This window comes from Bidens hawaiensis, unplaced genomic scaffold, assembly GCF_021521415.1.
Source record: "Bidens hawaiensis isolate Kalapana, Puna unplaced genomic scaffold, B.hawaiensis_p1.1 tig00022884_1, whole genome shotgun sequence".
NCBI lineage: Eukaryota > Viridiplantae > Streptophyta > Magnoliopsida > Asterales > Asteraceae > Bidens > Bidens hawaiensis.
In genome coordinates, this window is record NW_027493574.1 from 144,014 (window position 1) to 163,175 (window position 19,162).

Sequence of the window (19,162 nt, forward strand, 5' to 3'; positions counted from 1 at the left end):
TCACACACAAACGCACAAGCGCATGTAAGGCGATCGAGTTAATAGGAAAACCACAACCACATAGACAATATAGTTATCAGAAAACTGAAAAAACTAGCACCAAATAATTAGTTTTTTCACTACTTTTGTTTATAAAGTTAAAAACGTATAAAAAGATTTTATACACACACATATGTAGCTCATGAAGTTACATATACGTATTTAACAACCCCCCCCCCCCCCTCCCACACCCCGCGCTAGGGCTGACGTGTCACCTTTACAGTAGGTCAGAACTCAAAGCATTGATTCTTATTAATGACAAAACATTAAATCGCTTACAATAATTACAAAAATATCAAATACGAAACATATTTTTGTTATTTGTTCTTAAAAATCTTTGAATCATTATGATTTCCCCTTGAACCATCGATCAGATCCTTCCAGATAGCCCTGTTACCTGGCGCACATGAAAACAAAATATGCACGCCTGAGTAAAAGATTACTCAGTGGGACAACAACTATAAAATAATGCAATGCCTTAAATAATAGCTAACAATCAATATATATATATATATATACATACACATTCAATAATTCACATTCACTTGGTCGCATTCACTTGGTCAATTCGTCACATTCACTAGGTAAGAATAAACACATTCACTTGGTCACATACACTTTTTCAGCGCGTCACCTTTCGGTGCGTCGCTATCACTTTTTCAGAGCGTCACCTGGTGGTGCGTCGCAATCAATTGTTCAATACGTCAATAATTCAATATATCCATATATAACTATTTATATATACATTAAATACACTATGATCACATAAGCAATTTAAATAACGAATTAAAATTCCCTATTACGAAGTAATGGAAACCAAATCCGTACACATAAGTTGTTAAGAGGTCCAAACCTGAATTGACGAATGCCAATAACCGAAAGAAAGAATCCTTAGAACGATAGTAAACGTGTGAACACCTATTATTATTGTTAAAATAAAGAGTTTAATTTCCTTTCTTTTATAACTCCTTCGTTAAATAAAAGATTAATAAAATATTTCAAATAGTTTATTATCAAAACAAATGAATAGGTGGTTCAATCCCAAATCGTAAACTGACAAAGAACTCAAAACCCACTTGATCTTTTTTTAGGGACTTTATGATGTAGTAATAGTAATAGTAATAGTAATAGTAATAGTAATAGTAATAATAAAAAAGAAACAGAAAGGTGGAATTAAAAGTAATTTATATATTACTAGTGAACATATCATCATCTTCAAAAACAAAACAAAAACACCATAGCCTCGTATAACATGATTTCAGTTTGTAAGCCTTGTACCAGCCCCAACTTCAGTTTTAAAATTCGTTTTCGATAATAACAGTTAATACTAAAGAAATTAACGTTTTTATTATGTATGCGAAAACGAGCAGAATTATATAATATCTACCTCGAAGCTGCTCGAACAGTTGGCCTGCGGATCTTGGCCGGAGAATGAGCAGCGGCGGCGGCGGCTTAACTTAATGACGGAGGGCGATTTTGGGTGAGGGAAAAGGGTAGCGGCTGAGGGTTGTTACAAATGAGCGGACTCGCATGCCCTTATAGGGTTTTCCAAGCAAGTTGAAGAATCCCGAAAATTTTTCCAAGATGATCGACCTGGTAGCTCGACCTCAGCTAGGGGCGCTGCCCCTTGGACCCTACCAGGGGTTGCCTCGCACCCCGTCACCAGGGTTGCTGCCTCCGGACCCTCGCCAAGGGGGCGTTGCCCTCTTGGAACCCCCATCCCCTAAGTACCAATAGAATTATAAATTATAGTAAGATCAAATAATTGTGCACCCCGTACCTGACTTATTTAGATTCATATTACAATTAACTTGATCAACAAGTTAATCCTTAATTACATTAAAATCACTAACAAGTTAACAAGTTATAGGGTCAATATTGTAAAAATAAATATATACGAGTAGCTCACGAGATTAGATGTATGTAATCTTGGTAACTACATATATTTTTTTCTTGGTATACAATGATAACATTTTCTTAACCGACTTTCCTTGCACTGCAAGTTGTTTTTCAAGAGAAAAGTAATTAAAATAAACTTGCATAAATAACCATATTCTTCTAAACTCTTAGACCACCCACTATGGGCCGTGATGGGGTGGTCTTTTTGGACGCCGTGGGCGTGGAACACCGTAGAGGGGCGTCGTTGAGGGCTGGGCGCGGTGGAAGAGATTGTTGCAACGGCCGGCGCGGATGGGAAATCGTGTGGGCCCTCTCTCTCTCTCAAACACACATACATACCTTGCCAAAGTTCCGACCAATTTCCTGCCGGCGATAACACACGTGTTACAATCTTCGTTGGACAAATCTCCACGGCATTGGTAGAGACCAGTGATGGTGGTGGGTGAATCATTGTCTCCAGCGATGGTTTTGAAGAAGGTGGTGGTGGATGATTGTGAGACGAGTGTTGTGTAAAGGGTTTTGAGGTTTTGGGTGGCTAGTGGGTTTTGGAAGTTTTGGTTGGCGCATCCTTTGTAGATTAAGGTGGTAAGATTGGTGGTGGTGGTGGTGAGGTGGAGGATGAGGAAGAAGAGGTGGAGGAGGTGGGTTTCTGGTGAGGCCATTTGAGGGGTTAATGGGTTATTGTGTTTGTGTTTGTGTTTGTGTTTGTGTTTGTTGATTTTTTGCTTTTATAAAAAAAACTAGGTTAGTTACTCGTGTAGCACACGGGTTAAAATAAAATAATTTTATTTAAATAATAATACAATATAAAATACAAATAATATGCTCAACAAATATAAATATATATTATATGATAGGATAAATTACACAATACACAATATAGAATTAAAAAGTTGTTACAAAATTCATAAATCCCAAAACATTTCTTTGGACACGATATTTGTAGTTTTATTTATAACTTTACTTTCTATATCAAAACTTAGTAGTTTCATATTGTTTTTGCCTTAAATTTTAGATAATGCAACATATAACTGACCATAAGCTAAAATAACTGTCTAAAAACAAATCAACTATCTATAATGATTGACATTAGCTTTTATTAATCTTAATTGCAAAACAAAAATAAAGTGAAAATTTTATTCTTTGAAATTAATTATTTTATCTAAAAGTGTAGGATTTTTTTATGAATAAAAGTATGAGTTTTAATATTACTTCTGGATATGATTTCGACTTCTATAGCACGGTTATCATATTGTATTTTCATATGTAGTTTTGTTTCATTGAATAGACCGATTTTCTAGTTAACATTTAAAACTAACATATGACTTGACTACCTCAGATTTTGAGGTCATTTAAAACATCAAGAGACTATAGTTTCTTGTAACGTATAATTTTATGGCTGACATATACCATCTGAAAAATGATAATATTTTCATCTCCCGAAAATATGGATTATAAACGTTTGCTAATTTCTTGAACAACCTCATTTTTTGGTGCAAGTGCAACTCGTTCACTAAATAAATCTTTAATAATGTACAGTCTTATTGCCCCTATTCTAATCATCAAAGTATCTAAACTTTAAATAGTATTTAAAAAATTAGGTGTTAATAAATTTAATTAATATTTCTAAAAAACTAACTTTCAATAAAGTACGCACTTCTAACATAATCAGATTTGAAAAGTTTTAATCAAGTTTTAAATACTTATGAAAAGTCATTTTATATTTCTATAAATGAATTTTAACATATATAAATTTTTTACTAGTCTTTTAGTGATCATTATTTACATACCTTTTCAAAAACTTTTGGCTTTTGGATATTTGAATTACTACCTAAAAATAAATTATTAATACTTTTTAACTTTTTATATTTTAAACGTACCTTTTTGCTTTTTATATTTTTTCAAACAACATATTCATCAAACCGCCATAACTAGCAGGCAAGACACTAGACGCTAAAACAAGAGAACGCAATACAACAATATAAAATGAAAATTTAGAACAATATTTCCAACATAATTAAGGATTTGATTAATGACTAAATCTATTTTTTATCGAAAGAAATTACTAAGATTTTATAACCTCCGTCACTTTAAAAACGATATTCACTTTGTTGAAAACTATCACTTGATTTTCCGTCTTACATATAAGCCAACGAGCCGTCATATTTATCTCTCGTGGGATGCCCATACCTTCTAGCAATAACATATTTAATTCTATGCCTAGTCGCATAACTTTTTCGCTTATAATTAATCACATGTTTCTACGCATGGAATTTCGGAATGTACCGCGCTATTGTTGTATGATATTTTAGTAAAACCAAAATTGAAAGCTATTTTCGTATATCTGTTTTAGTAAAACTAAAATCGAAAGCTAATTTTACAAATTTATACCTTTGAAATGAATTCTTTAATTAATTAATAGTGTAAGAAAGTTGAAGGTTTGAAGTGGCCCACACGAACAAACGGACCAGACCAAACCAAACCAAACAAAACAAAACCCTTTGTTTCGTTTACATGTTCCACCTAGGTAGACCTCGTCATTGCCAGTCACCTGGCTCCTCTATAAATAAAACCCTAAACCAAACACACTTCATTCCATTCAAACTCTCTCTCTTTATTTCTTCTTCATTTCTTTTTTTCCTTTTGCTGTTTAATTATTTTTCCTTTTGCTGTTTAATTAATCCGCACAGTACGTACATATATAAGTCAATTAATTAATCTAGATCTTGATCATGGAGCACTTGTTGGGTCTTCTTAGGATTCATATCCACCAAGGTGTTAACCTTGCCGTTCGTGATGTCAATACCAGCGATCCTTACGTTATCATCCGTATGGGTAATGAAGAAACACTAATCGGCCCCGGGCAGATTACGGATAATCTGGGGGTTAGATAGATGTTTCCCACGAGGGGTTAGATCCGGCAAAGATGGTTCTTCTGATAACCTGCAAAATAGACACCGTGAGCTCGTCACTGAGAAGGGGGGGTTCCTCCTTGTGACCACCCTCCGGCGTGAGAATCAGACTAGATTGCTCTTGAATATAAGTATATATTAAGAGATTGCTAGAGCAGATATCAGGTATAAGATGTAAGATACAAGATGAGATTAGATGATCATACCATTTGGGGTATTTATAGCCGAAGGTAGGTTTCCAAGAAGGTATAGCCGGCTGAATAGTATTCCTGTTCTACCAACTGTGGCCTACGCACGTGCCATGCTGGTAGTTGGTGGGTAGGCAGCGGCTGACAGTGACCAGGCCTGCTGTGTACTATTCCTTTTCCACCAACTGCCGGCTATGCACGTGGTATGACAGGAGTTGGTGAGTAGGCAGCGGCTAATAGTGACATACAGTACAAGAGCATGCTGCTCGCCATACTGTTGTCAATGAGCTGTCGTATCTCTGGTCAGATCTTTTGCCCATACCTCGTCAGGTACAGTACAAAAGATCCTCCAGTATCGTACGGACTGGCTTATTTCGGGATTGTTCCCGGCTTTGCTCATTCCTTCAGGTGACTACTGAATTATTGAGAGCTAAGTGCCTTGTGCGTGTAGCCTTGCTGCGCGGGTGGCCTTCCCTGATGGCTTGTATCCGCAGCTGCGGGAACAGGCGGAGTACTTCACCATTGGGAGGCATTTCCTGCGGGAACAGCTTGCGTACAGCGCGTAAGGACGTCACGTCTCTGAGCATGGTGGGTCCTGCGGATCCAGTTGGTTTCTGCGCAGACGTCTCTCTTCAAGGTGAGTCCTACGGGTCCAACTGGGCTCTGCTGAGACCTACCTCTTCAAGTCCCCCCAGTCCAATGTTCTTCTCATGAATTTTTAATAAAGTGAGGTGAACTTTTGGACTTAAGCAAAGGGTTTTGAAAAGGGTTTAGTTTTAAGGTTTTCCATGGGGATTCTTCCCGCGGAAGTCCTTATGTCACTTGCAGAAATTCCCGACTTTCCTGCTTGATCTTTGGGTATGATGCGGGTAGGTCTGTAACCTCCTCGCAAGTCAGGAGCGTTGAGTCCCACTTGTGTGGATTCTCCATGAGGTTTTGGTAGTTTTGAACATAGTGATCAATTATGTTAAAACCACCAATTCCATCTTGAAGCTTCAAACAATGTAGTTCTCGACGTTCCCGCTATGCGGGGATGTTATTCCCGTTTCCGCAAGCATTGCCCAGAAGATCCTTCTTGGTTTCAATTCCCTGCGGAGCGCTAGGTATGTGAAGGGTTTTGCCTTGACACTGTACCCGCACTCGTCTTACGGTTACTTTACTTCCAAGGTATTCCTGGCGTCAATTCCCTGCGGGTGCTAAGTATGTGAAGGGTTTTACCTTAACACTGTACCCGCACCCGTCTTATAGTTACTTGGTTGCCGAGGAATTCTTGGCTTCAATTCTCTGCAGGTGCTAAGTATGTGAAGGGTTTTGCCTTAACACTGTACTCGCACCTGTCTTACAGTTACTTGGTTGCTAAGGTAAGGGGTATTTTCCCGCTTACTTTTGAATCTTTTTGAAATTTTGAAATTCGAAGAGTTGGTGAAAGGATAAGAACAGTCCAAGCTGTTGAAACGTCGTCCGACGGTTTCTTCTGACTGTGTCAGGACGTGCAGGAAGTTATGGTGACGTGACAGTACATGGTCATTCCAGACGCTTTTTCAGGCGCGTGGGCGCGATTTTTCGGGCGCGTGGCCGCGAAATTAATGGCACGCGTCCTTTCAACAGCTGTTGCCAGCTTGCTTTTTGCCACGTGTCATAGTTTCATTGCACCTGCGATTTCTCTCTCTTCCGCATTAAATTCATCGCATTAATTGCGATTAGTATATAAAGGGGGGGAGGGTCCTTTGTAATCCACACTTTCACTTTTCTCTTCATCTTCAAAACGATTTCCGGCGAATACTCACCTTTTCAGTCGAGCATTCTCTTGAAATCGTTCTCTTTTTCATACCTGCAAGATGTCTTTTGCTTACGATCTTGAGGCTACAGCCCAGGAGGCTGGGGTGTACGCCGAGAACCCGTCATCCACGTCCGACAAGGATGACAAGAGTACTGCTGGCGAGTGCCAGTGTGCTCTGCCTGTCGATCTATATCAGTACATCGTCAGGAAGTTCATGCTCGAGTCTCTCGAGCCTGAGTTTCCTGAACCTCATCAGACGGTGTATGATGCCCCCAGAGGCAAGATCGGGGTATATGCCGCATTCTTTGTTTATGGGAATCTTAGGTTCCCCTTGACGAAGTTTGTGTATCGTGTTCTGGAGAGGCACGGTGTACACCTGACCGAGGTACACCCGATGGCGATCGCGAAGATTCGCCACTTCGAGTGGGTGTGCCGGATTCTGGGCGTTGAGCCCTTTGTCGACCGCCTGATGACCTTCTACTCTTGGAGGTGCATCCAGGGGTGGTATACTCTGATAACCCGGATCAAGGGTTTGAAGATTTGCGCAACCGAGCGCAGTCTTCGTTCATGGAAGCGGGAGTTCTTCTATATCTCCGCTCGCGCCATCCCCCTTGCCATGAAGTTCAAGAATGGGCAAGCACTCCCCAGCCTTCACGCCTCCAACTAACAGGAGGCGGAATGGTTTTCAAAGATTTCCCGAGTCCAATCTCCGGTTTACCGCTTTGCGGAGTCCGGGATGGTGATGCTCGGGATGAGCCGGGTGTGGAAGGGTGCGGAGGCGCAAAAGATCCCGATCCTCCTTGAATACGGTTTGAACTCTGTCCCTTACGTTATGCTTCATTTCTTTTTGTTGATTTAGAATCTCTTCTAACTTCTTTCCTGTTTATTTCAGAGGGGAACGACTTGCAGTCGCTCCTGTATCCGCAGGAGGCTGATAGTCCCGCTCGGATGGGGACTCGTGCTCTAGATGAGAACGAGTTGCCCATCCTTGAACAGACGGCGGATCGGTTTGTGGAGGTCTACCCGCCAGGCCACGAGATCCTGAGCGCCAGGCGGCCAGGTAAGGCGTTATTCAACCCTCGACCCCTCAATGCTGAAACCTCTGCTGGCTCCAATCTTGTGTTCTGATGAGGAATCCGCAGATGGTCCTCCGTTGGTGCGGAAGAAGAAGGCTGCCGGCGGGAAGGGGAAGGAGAAGGTGGCCTCCACTGCCGATCCGGTGCCTCGGTCTGATTCAGAGGCCGAGAGCGAGGAGGTGGCGGGGAACCCTGGTGGTGATAAGACCACTGCTCCGGAGGCTGCGACGACTGTCACCTCCGGAGAGCCCAGGATGACGACGGTGAGCGGCGTAAAGAGGCCGGCTCCATCGGGTTCGTCCCCGCCTCTCCGCACCTTTAGGCTCAAGAAAACCCGTAAGTACAAACTTCCTTTATTTTTAACTTCATAGCTTTCCATCATTAATACTTATCTTCTTTGTGCAGGCGTGGATGCTACCGCATTCCAGGGTGGAGCGGGGAGGAGTACCTCCGGACCCATGACGGTAGGCTTGGTCAGCCTACCTGAGGCGACGACCCAGGCGGCTGCGCCTGCTTCCGTTGGTTCAGTTGCTCACCCCGTTGAGCCAACGGTTCCAACTGTGATGACATCACCGCCGGCTGTCAGTGCCATATTTACTGAATCTTTCACTGAGCCGGCGGTGACTTTTTCTGCGGACTCCTCCGCAGCGGCGACCACGGTTGTGAGTTCACCTACGGTGAGTTCACCTCCGCTGGTTTCTACTACCGCGGCGGCCTTCATGCCTCCTCCGTCATCGGCAACGACGACTGATCCTTCAGGTATGCTTGGGGCTTCTCGCCAACCTCTGCCTCATTCCCATTTGCCTGACCTCCTGGACGGATTTCCCTTGGGTTCAGGTGATGGGTTTGGCGGCTATCGGCCTGTTGTCGACCCTACAGGTGCGTAGGGTTCTTTTGGCCTTTTCTTTTTTTATTTTTTATATATCATCTTTTCCTAACTGCTTTTTGTTTTTTGCAGTGTCGGATTCCAATGAAGTGTATGTTCCACGATGGAACATCCGCCGAGGAACAACCCTTCGCACACCTGTGGAGTGCGTGGAGTGGGCTCGTCACGCAGCTCCCAGTGGTGCGTTGGGGGAAGCCATGGCTAGCTACCAGGAGGGTAGGCTAACCAATGAGCTTCGGGTTCTCCTGGCCCGGATACAGCCGCGCGTCGAGCTGCTTTGTCGTGAAAACGACAAGTTAAAAGCAGCTCGTATCCAGGAAGTAGCTCAGGCGCGGGCTGTCCGGGAGGAGAATAGGTGGCTCTCCGCCGCTGCTGCGGAGAAGGAGAAGGCGTTCAAGGCCCTTGAAGTTGAAGTTCAGGCCCGTCTCGAGGCCCGTTCCAAGTCTGCCCAAGCTGTTAACGAACAGCTTCGGCTGGCTAAGGAAACTGCAAGGAACGCAACTGAGAGGGCCACCAAGGCTGAAGCTGTTGATGAGCCTCTACGCCTCGAGAATGAGGAACTTAAAGCCAAACTAGAGGCGCTCCAACAGGCTCATGATGCCTTGGCGATGGAAGACGCCAAGAAGCTCCAAGAGATCTTGGACCAGAGGGGGGTGCTTGACCATACTGAGCGGAAGCTAAAGGGCGTTGAAGAGGCTGCGGCTAAAGAAGTGTTGCTTGCCAACCTTAACAAAAGTGAAGCCGAACGCGCCCGTAATTAAGCTCAAGCTGCCCTCCAGGAAGCTCTGGTTACCAAGGAATGGCTTCTTCGAGAAGCGTTGTCTCAGGTAAGCTTAGCTTCATAATGTCTTCACGCTTTTCTTTGTAAATAGAAAAGGTTTTGATACTTGTATTTTTTCTTTGTAGGTTGTGCATCGAGTCTTCACGGACACATCATACGACGATGCCATGAGCGCAGCCCTCAACGCTTCTCATGAGGATGGGGAAAAGGCCGGCTTCCTGCTTGGTCTAGGGTTCGTTGAGAAAGGTATCCCGCCTTCCAACTTCCCTTTGTATGATGTGGATACTGAAGCTGTTTATGACCAAGCAGTGAACCAGTATGCCGCCTTCCCGCATCCGGTGGTGGAGAAGGTGAACGAAGTTGCTGCTGCTGATGATGGGCTAGCTATCCTTAAAGCTTTCCTTGAACCGCCACGCTCTACTGATGGTGCTGGTCCAAGTGGAAGTGGTCCTGAAGCTTGATCCTGAAGATCCCTTCCCACTGTTAGGATAGGTTTAGCTTGTATAGATTTATATTCTTGTAGGCGGGTAGTTACCCGGCCCTTGTAATGAATATTATGAAATATAAATCTTTGTGCGGGTAAGACCGCTACTTTCACTGGATTACTTGCTTTATAAACGTTATATGACTTGCTCATGCATACTTTAGTTTAAATTAGCAATTTTCCAAGTGTTTAGAATAAGTTAACCTTTGAACGTGGTAGATAATAGATTGAAGTTTTGCTTCCTCTTTCGTGATTGTGCGGGTAGGACCGTCACTTGCACTTAGTATGATGGCTAAACTTTTACCTATATCTGACCTGCGTGGAGGTTTTCCTCATCTTTTTAGAAATTTCTAAGTGTTTAGAATAAGTTAACCTTTGAACGTGGTAGATAATAGGTTGAAGTTTTGCTTCCTCTTTCGTGATTGTGCGGGTAGGACCGTCACTTGCACTTAGTAGGATGGCTAAACTTTACCTACATCTAACCTGCGTGGAGGTTTTCCTCATCCTGTTAGAAATTTTCTAAAGTATTTTGAATAAGTTAATCGTTCGACGCGCGGTTGTCATTAGGTTCGGTTTCCTCTCATGATTTGTGCGGTTAGGACCGGCACTTTCATTTAGTTGGATGACCAAAGTTTACCTATGACTGACCTGCGTGAAGGTTTGCCGTTTTTTGGGTTTATGCGGGTTTTGCCACCTTCCCCACGCAACGACTTTCCACGTAATTATGCGGTGAAAACTGGCATCAGTGTTGAATAAATTAACCGTTCGACGCGCGGTTGTTAATAGGTTAGTGTTCAGTTTCCTCTATCATGATTCGTGCGGATAGACCGGCACTTTCATTTAGTGGGATGACTGAACTTTACCCTTAACTGACCTGCGTTAAGGTTTGCCGTTTTTTAGGTTTATGCGGGTTTTGCCGCCTTCCCCACGCAACGACTTTCCACGTAATTATGCGGTTAAAACCGGCATCAGTTTTGAATAAATTAACTGTTCAACGCGCGGTTGTTAATAGGTTAGTGTTCAGTTTCCTCTATCATGATTCGTGCGGATAGACCGGCACTTTCATTTAGTGGGATGACTGAACTTTACCCTTAACTGACCTGCGTGAAGGTTTGCCGTTTTTTGGGTTTATGCGGGTTTTGCCGCCTTCCCCACGCAACGACTTCTTTCACACTTATGTATGCGGTGAAGACCGGCATATCCGTGTGGAAAGTTCATAAGTATAAATGTAAAATCATCAGCGTCGATGTTCTAAGGAGAATCATTTCCATTAGAAGTGGCTCTTGGCCTTTACAAATTTGGAATTGATCTACATGCAAACTGTGTAATTGAGCTCCCTTCCATGTTGTTGGGATGGGAGTGCCATCGAGCCGATATGCACCTGGTTCGGGATCTCGTTGTTTACGCAGTATGTAGTCTCCAACATTGAAGCTGCAATTTTATTCGTGTTTTCCCCAACTGGGGTTCTACACGCATCAGCCTGCTCAGCGTTCATTGCGCCACGAGGTGCGCGAGCGTCCCATCTCTGACAAATGCTTCGACCATGTCCTTTACGTCTGTGCATTCTTCAGTGTCGTGGCCTTTTGTCCTGTGAAAGTCACAGTATTTGCTCCGATCAGCATTGTGACGATGTCGGATTATTGGAGCCTTTGGCCATGAGAGCTCCTCAGTGGCGAATATCTCGGTGACGCTTTTGGTGAGTGACGTCCATCTGGAGTTCTGGTTTGACTGTACGTTATCCCTTCCGCCTAATCGATGTTGCAAGCCGGATGAGGTGTCAAAGTTTACCATTGACTGCCAAATGCCTAGCTTCCGCTTTTTGTTTAGTCGGGCGGTAAGGACGTTGTTTTCTCTTGTTTTCTGGGTGTAGAGGTTTGTGCTCTGGGGGAGATCTCTACCCAGTTGCTTCTCCGTTTCCGCAAAGCGTTTTGCTGCTGTCATGATGGCATCCCATGTGGATGGCATGCCATCTTTACCCGTTAAGGTGCGGATGAGCTCTGGGTCGTTCGCGCCCTGATGAAGGCAGCGCGAACAAGATCTTCGCTGATATTACCCAGACTTAGCTTCTTTGAGTTGAAGCGGGTATTCATCTTCCTCTCGAATGCATTTGAGGATTGTCCATTGCTCTTCGGTATACTTTCTTTGTTGGCTAAACTTCTGTTGGAAGTCTGCCCAGTCGTAGATGTGGTTGACCGGTAGACGATCGAACCACGCTTTAGCTGGCCCAACAAGCGTCATTTGGAACATGTAACACCACGTAGGTTCCTTCCAACTACTGACGGTTGCCCCCGCTATGAACCTGTTCAAATGATCGTCTGGATCAGATATACCATCGTAAGTGCCGATGTTGGACATATGTTTGGCACTTTTCGGGACGATTGCTTCCGCAATGTCCCTTGCAAATTTGGACTTTCCCGCCTTTGCAGCAGTTGGTGTAAATGTTTTCGAGAAGTCACGTGGATTTCCACCTGCGTTTTTTGGTTTGAAGGTTTCCTCAAAACGCCTTCTCGGTTCGGAGTCCGTTTCCTTACGCTTCCCTTTCGCCCTATGACGAGGGTTTGCGTCACTATCGGATTCCTCCGAATCATCGTCCAAGTATTCTTCGAATTCCTCAGGCTGTTGGAGTGAACGTAAGCGTTCATCCAACTCAGCTTGGAATTCTTTTTGACGTGCTTCCGCCCACGCTTTGACTTCATCGAGTGTTTGGCGGGGGAGCCTCGTTCTTTGTCTCCCTGACTGGGTATCGGTGAATCCCAGTGAGCGATTATTTACTGCACTTGCCCCAGCTTGGGTAACTGGGGTAGTGTTCGTAAAATTTACTGCACTTCCCGGCTTGGGTAACCGGGGTAGTGTTCGTAAAAACTGTGTAGTCGCCGGTATTCCCCCAGTAGCTGGGGTTGTGGTTACCGGAGTTTCTTTAACCATCTTTCCAGAAGTTTGAAAAAACTGAAAAGAAATGAAGTTCTAGCTTTTATGCACGGATGGCGCCAATGAAGAAACACTAATCGCCCCCGAGCAGATTACGGATAATCTGGGGGTTAGATAGATGTTTCCCACGAGGGGTTAGATCCGGCAAAGATGGTTCTTCTGATAACCTGCAAAACAGACACCGTGAGCTCGTCACTGAGAAGGGGGGGTTCCTCCTTGTGACCACCCTCCGGCGTGAGAATCAGGCTAGATTGCTCTTGAATATAAGTATATATTAAGAGATTGCTAGAGCAGATATCAGGTATAAGATGTAAGATACAAGATGAGATTAGATGATCATACCATTTGGGGTATTTATAGCCGAAGGTAGGTTTCCAAGAAGGTATAGCCGGCTGAATAGTATTCATGTTCTACCAACTGTGGCCTACGCACGTGCCATGCTGGTAGTTGGTGGGTAGGCAGCGGCTGACAGTGACCAGGCCTGCTGTGTACTATTACTTTTCCACCAACTGCCGGCTATGCACGTGGTATGACAGGAGTTGGTGAGTAGGCAGCGGCTAATAGTGACATACAGTACAAGAGCATGCTGCTCGCCATACTGTTGTCAATGAGCTGTCGTATCTCTGGTCAGATCTTTTGCCCATACCTAGTCAGGTACAGTACAAAAGATCCTCCAGTATCGTACGGACTGGCTTATTTGGGCGGGAGTATTCCCCCTCCCGCCTTTGTGCGGGATTGTTCCCGGCTTTGCTCATTCCTTCAGGTGACTACTGAATTATTGAGAGCTAAGTGCCTTGTGCGTGTAGCCTTGCTGCGCGGGTGGCCTTCCCTGATGGCTTGTATCCGCAGCTGCGGGAACAGGCGGAGTACTTCACCATTGGGAGGCATTTCCTGCGGGAACAGCTTGCGTACTGCGCGTAAGGACGTCACGTCTCTGAGCATGGTGGGTCCTGCGGATCCAGTTGGTTTCTGCGCAGACGTCTTTCTTTAAGGTGAGTCCTGCAGGTCTAACTGGGCTCTGCTGGAACCTACCTCTTCAGGTAAACAGGTGATTATTATTTATTATTATAATATTTGTAGCTTCATTATTTATACGTTTTACTTGATCTGCTTGTAACAAAAGCCGTATATCAACTAGTTGAGATGATCCAACTTGATCGTGAATCGTGATCACTGGTCCGTCTTTCACGGCGTCAGTATTCATATAATTATAAAGTGTTTAATATTAGCAACAAAGTTTGACTAAAAATAATATTATTACTGTATATTTTTCTCTCTCTAGAATATGTCTTGTTTTTTTTTGGTTTTTATTTGCAATTAATTAAGGGGTTGATATTTGTAAATTTATTTATGATTGAAGAAATTGAAAACTCGAGTGGTGAAGAAGAATATTAATCCGGTGTGGGATGAAGATTTGACTCTTTCCATTGCAGAGCCTCTACCCGTCAAACTTGTAAGTTTAATTCTTCTGTTCCACTACAACTTGTGCTCTTTATGTCTTTAATTATGATCAGCTGTACATACTGCTCTTTGAATGTCTTTGTCATACTTAGCTGTTAGAAAATAAAAGATTATATTGTATTCATTACCAGAAAGATAAGTTTACTGGTCGAACCGGTTTTAAAAATAGAATATCATACAGTAATAAATAATTAAATTAATTAAAATATAATAACTAGTTTAAGACAAAATATGTTAATGCGAATTTATAGTATATTAACTTTTGAATAAATTTTAAGTTGTAAATAAGATGGTAAAATAATATTTTTTAAGAAGAAAAAAAAATTAAAATATAAAAATTGAAAACACGGGCCAAGCAGCTATTTGGTTCGCTAGGTAGACCGATGTGGTGCCATATTTTATTAATATTGCAATTCATACCATCATGTTAGATATGTTGCTCGTTGCAATGGCTCAAACTTGATTACGACGGCTCAAGTTGGTTTTTTTATATAAATGAAACTTTGGGGACAAACGTAAGAATTAGAAATTTACGGTGGTAAAAATTACAATTAGAAAATTGTGTTGACAAATATTACAAAGTTGCTTAATTCTTAAAAATATATGACATAATAACCTCTTCTAACTTGGAAAAGTATATTTTTGAAAAAGTTGAAAGGAATTCTAATAATAATTAACTGAAATCATTATCAAGCAATGACGTGATATGTATGTTTTTGTCACTTTAAAAACATACCATGAGACATGAGTTTATTAATATGTTACACACATGTGACTTGTTCTTGGATTATATTCCCTTTTGTAATTCTATTTTGCTTTTATTAAAAATTTCAAAATTGGCCCTTATGGTTTGAGCAATTGCAAATCCATACAGGAAGTTTATGACAGAGATACATTTAGCCTGGATGACAAGAGGGGGGATGCTGTGTTTGAGATCCAACCATTCCTGGAAGCTGTTAAGATGCGTTTAGGTAATCTACCAAATGACACGATCATAACAACCGTGAAACCAACGAGGACCAACTGTTTAGCCGAAGAAAGCCACATAACATGGTCGGATGGAAAAGTTGTACAGGACATGGTTCTTAGGTTGCAACATGTTGAGTGTGGAGAGATTGAGGTTAAACTATCGTGGGTCGACATTCCAGGCTCAAGAGGTCTCTAGATAATTAGTGATAGTTCTTGTCAGTATGTTATCCTTTGCAAATTCATTGAACCAAACTAGCTTAATTTGATCATCTCTTTCTCATTTGGAGTTTGGTTTTTGTTTTTGTTGGCATTGACAATGTTGTGTGTGTAAAAGAAAATGATGGATATGTACTTTCTTTATTAGTGTTAATAGAGAAACTTTAAAAGAAAGATCGAGTATTTGAAAACGCATTTCATTTTTATTACTTGAATCTCTAACTATTTACGTAGAATATTATATTATTTTTATTGATTAGTAAGTTACGACCTCTAAACACATTATATTATTTTGGGTATTTTGGCTTGTACGTTGCAAAAAAAATTTGTATATAAATATCATACAATCCTTATTTTACTATAGACTAAACATGTATACTAATACTATATATAGCGTAAATCCAACATTTATGAAATAATTCAAACTTTACCTCTCAAAAGAATTTTCACTATAAATAATGTTTAGGAATGTCTAACCAATCATGGAAAGTTATTTTGCTTATTTTAGCAAATTGCAAAGTATATCTTGGAATGATTCAAGAAATCTTTCATGGCATATCATGTATAACAGCCATTCAATATTAGCCAAGGCACTCTTCAAGATGGGTAATCAATATCATTCTCTCCTAAATCTTTTGTTATAGTGTTACAAGGCTTTATAAAAGATATAAATATAAATAGGATTTTTGCTAACAAAATAGGTTAGTTATCTTAGTGTAATTGTGGATTAATATGTTGATCAATCTAATTGTAGTATGAAATTTAAATAAGTTAGGTGTGGGAGTACAGACTTATTTGATTTGGGTGAAACCCTTAAGTAATGGGGTCCAAAGGGGCGATGGGGTTCCGAGGACCGGGGAGAGCTCCTCTAGCTGTGGGGTTCAAAGGGCGGCAACCGATGACTCGGGTCCAAGTGACAGTCTGGTCGATCCCTTAACATATATTACATTACAGAAAATGCATTAGAAATTTAATTTTATTAAACTTTGTAAGTAATTTTGATGTCTAAATAGGAGTATCTTTTGTATAATTCAAAACATGATAGCTGCAAAGTCATCATCATTGACCTTAACCCTAATCACTATCGTTTGATCATACATTGATACTCTTTGGTTCAATAAAAAACCAAAAACTCTCTCAAAATTTATATTCATTTCTTGCTCATTAAATTCAAGTATTATCCGATCAAAGCATTTAGGAATCATAAATAGTTTTGATCTGAAATTACATATTCACAACTCTTAGATTTTCCACCTTTTTTTTTAATTTCTCCAACATAGGGCTTTAACAAAATAGCGAAATATTTGTGAGAAAAAGTCGCTTTAAAAGGAGCACGCATGATTTACCTACATAATAAATGGACTGACCAAATGATGTGTGTTTACTCTTAGAAAAGTTTTAGTGCCATGATTCTAACCATCACTTAAAGACAAATCTCTTGAAAACCTAAAAGTTATTGTGATATCTTTCAAACACACATATTGGTATGTTGTGTACGTTGTTTAGGGATGGATCCTATTGTACTTATACCAAAAATACTGGTATCGAAAAGCGCAACTTTTTTTGTACTGGTATCGAAATTTTTAGTTCGTTACTGGTATTTCATGCAAAATTCGGGAAATACCGGAATTGTACAGGTACCAAAAACTCAAAACTTGATACCAATACCGAATTTGCTTATCCTTAGCGTTGTTGATTAGTTCTTTAAATAACAATAAGTATATAGATCGTGTATCTGTGATCCGGTAAACGGACTTATAAAAGACAATATTTAAATCTTTGATCGGTTCCCCTTTGGGCGTACATAACCCATGGCAGGTTTGGGAGAGGAAGAGAGGAACAAAATTATGTTATTGTGATTAACCCGTTCTCTCTAATAAGCTTTCTGTTTATATACACCCAACGGAAAACCTAGTTAGGTAATGTAAGGGTATTATATCCATCAAATAATTATCATGTCTATCGGATTTAAATCAATGATCTATTTAATGAACTAGATAAATAATTTTAAGAGCACTTTAAATATATTAATAATAATATGATATCAGAGCCGGCTCAATGTCCTCGGAGGCCTAAAACGAACTAAAATATTGAGGCCTTTTTATTTTCTTTTCTTTATGCGTATAGCGCTTGAGAGTATACAAGAATTATAGAATATGGATGATATGTCGTGATAATTAATATAAAGCAATCATCATTAGCTTGTGGCTCATCATTAAGTTACAAATTCTAAAAGAACTCTACTTCCAAAATCTCATAATACATAAATCTTATTTAAGATGGAGGCCCAATAAATCTGAAGGCCTAAAGTCATTGCCTCATTTAGTTTACCCTCGAGACGGCCCTGTATGATATCAATCTTACATGGTTACATGTGTGTCCTATAATGATGGAGAGAATTGTATCGCTAATGTAACACGTTGATTTTATTATATAATTTATGTTAATCATAATCCTTAATTGCATAAATTTTGATCCCAACTTTCATACATTTAAATAACATGTTTGTAAATTTATAGTTTAAGATGACACAAAACTTTCTATATGTTTGTACAAAAGTTAAGGTCATTATTTCTATATAGCTAGTCTAATTAATGTTTGATAATACAAGTTTGTTAGTTACAAAACTAAATAAAGATAACCCATGCCCAACGGCCTGATACTTGAACAAAACTTATCCGCAATATTGTTGTTGAGTTTTATCTAAAAAGATGTATAGTTATAAAATGAAGGTTTCACAAGTGAAATTAAACCATAAAATGAAGCCACTAAAAGGAAGCCATCGGCGTGCAATACGACACCTCCCAAGACGTGCTCTGTGTCGCACTCGTACCACTAATCTTGCCCACTTGTCACACAAAGAGCTCATGAATTTTTTTTCGAGTTGCCCAATAGAGACTTTTCAAAATTTCACATGTGAATGCACTACTCTTACCCGAGCATGCTTGGTTGAGAAATTTTCCACTTTTGTACTACGATTATTTAAGGTCAAAACGAGTTGGTGATGTTTGAGACGAGACGGTCATTATGAACCAAGAATCTCTTATGTCTATGACCGATATGGGTAAGTTGTTACAATCCCCCAACCCCCCAATTAACTTATCGATCTTGTTTTTACCATCCCTATCAAAGATTAGAGGTTTGCATAAAATGTCTATCTTAACAACCCTTGTGGTGTTGGGCATACCTCACCAAAGATGATGAATTTGGGGGCGCTAATGATGAATATATATATATATAGGATTGATTTCTTTTGAGAACCACTTTGAGTTTTAAGAACTCGAAAGAACTCAGTGTAACGATTTTTTTTCAAAATTTCTTTTACACATGCGTTATATTTGTAAGTTACATACACGTAAAAAAATTACAGAATTTTTTACACACCGAGTCGACTTTTTACACATGTGTAACGGACGTAAAAGTTAGTGTAACCACTTACATATTTATTCTCTCTCCTACTTTGACTTTTTTGCCATATTTAATCTCAACTACATATTCCAATCCATTTAATTAAATGTGTGGTCCAAAATTGAGTTCTTAAAG

General features: G+C 40.7%; 1 long non-coding RNA gene across 1 annotated transcript; it reads left to right on the forward strand.

Moving 5' to 3' along the window:
• Positions 1–14,122: 14,122 nt before the first annotated feature.
• On the forward strand, positions 14,123–15,328 carry LOC143566393 (uncharacterized). Its single transcript, XR_013141224.1, has 3 exons — positions 14,123–14,149; positions 14,334–14,426; positions 15,309–15,328. It is a non-coding gene; the product is annotated as an uncharacterized LOC143566393 (long non-coding RNA).
• The last annotated feature ends 3,834 nt before the right edge of the window (positions 15,329–19,162 follow it).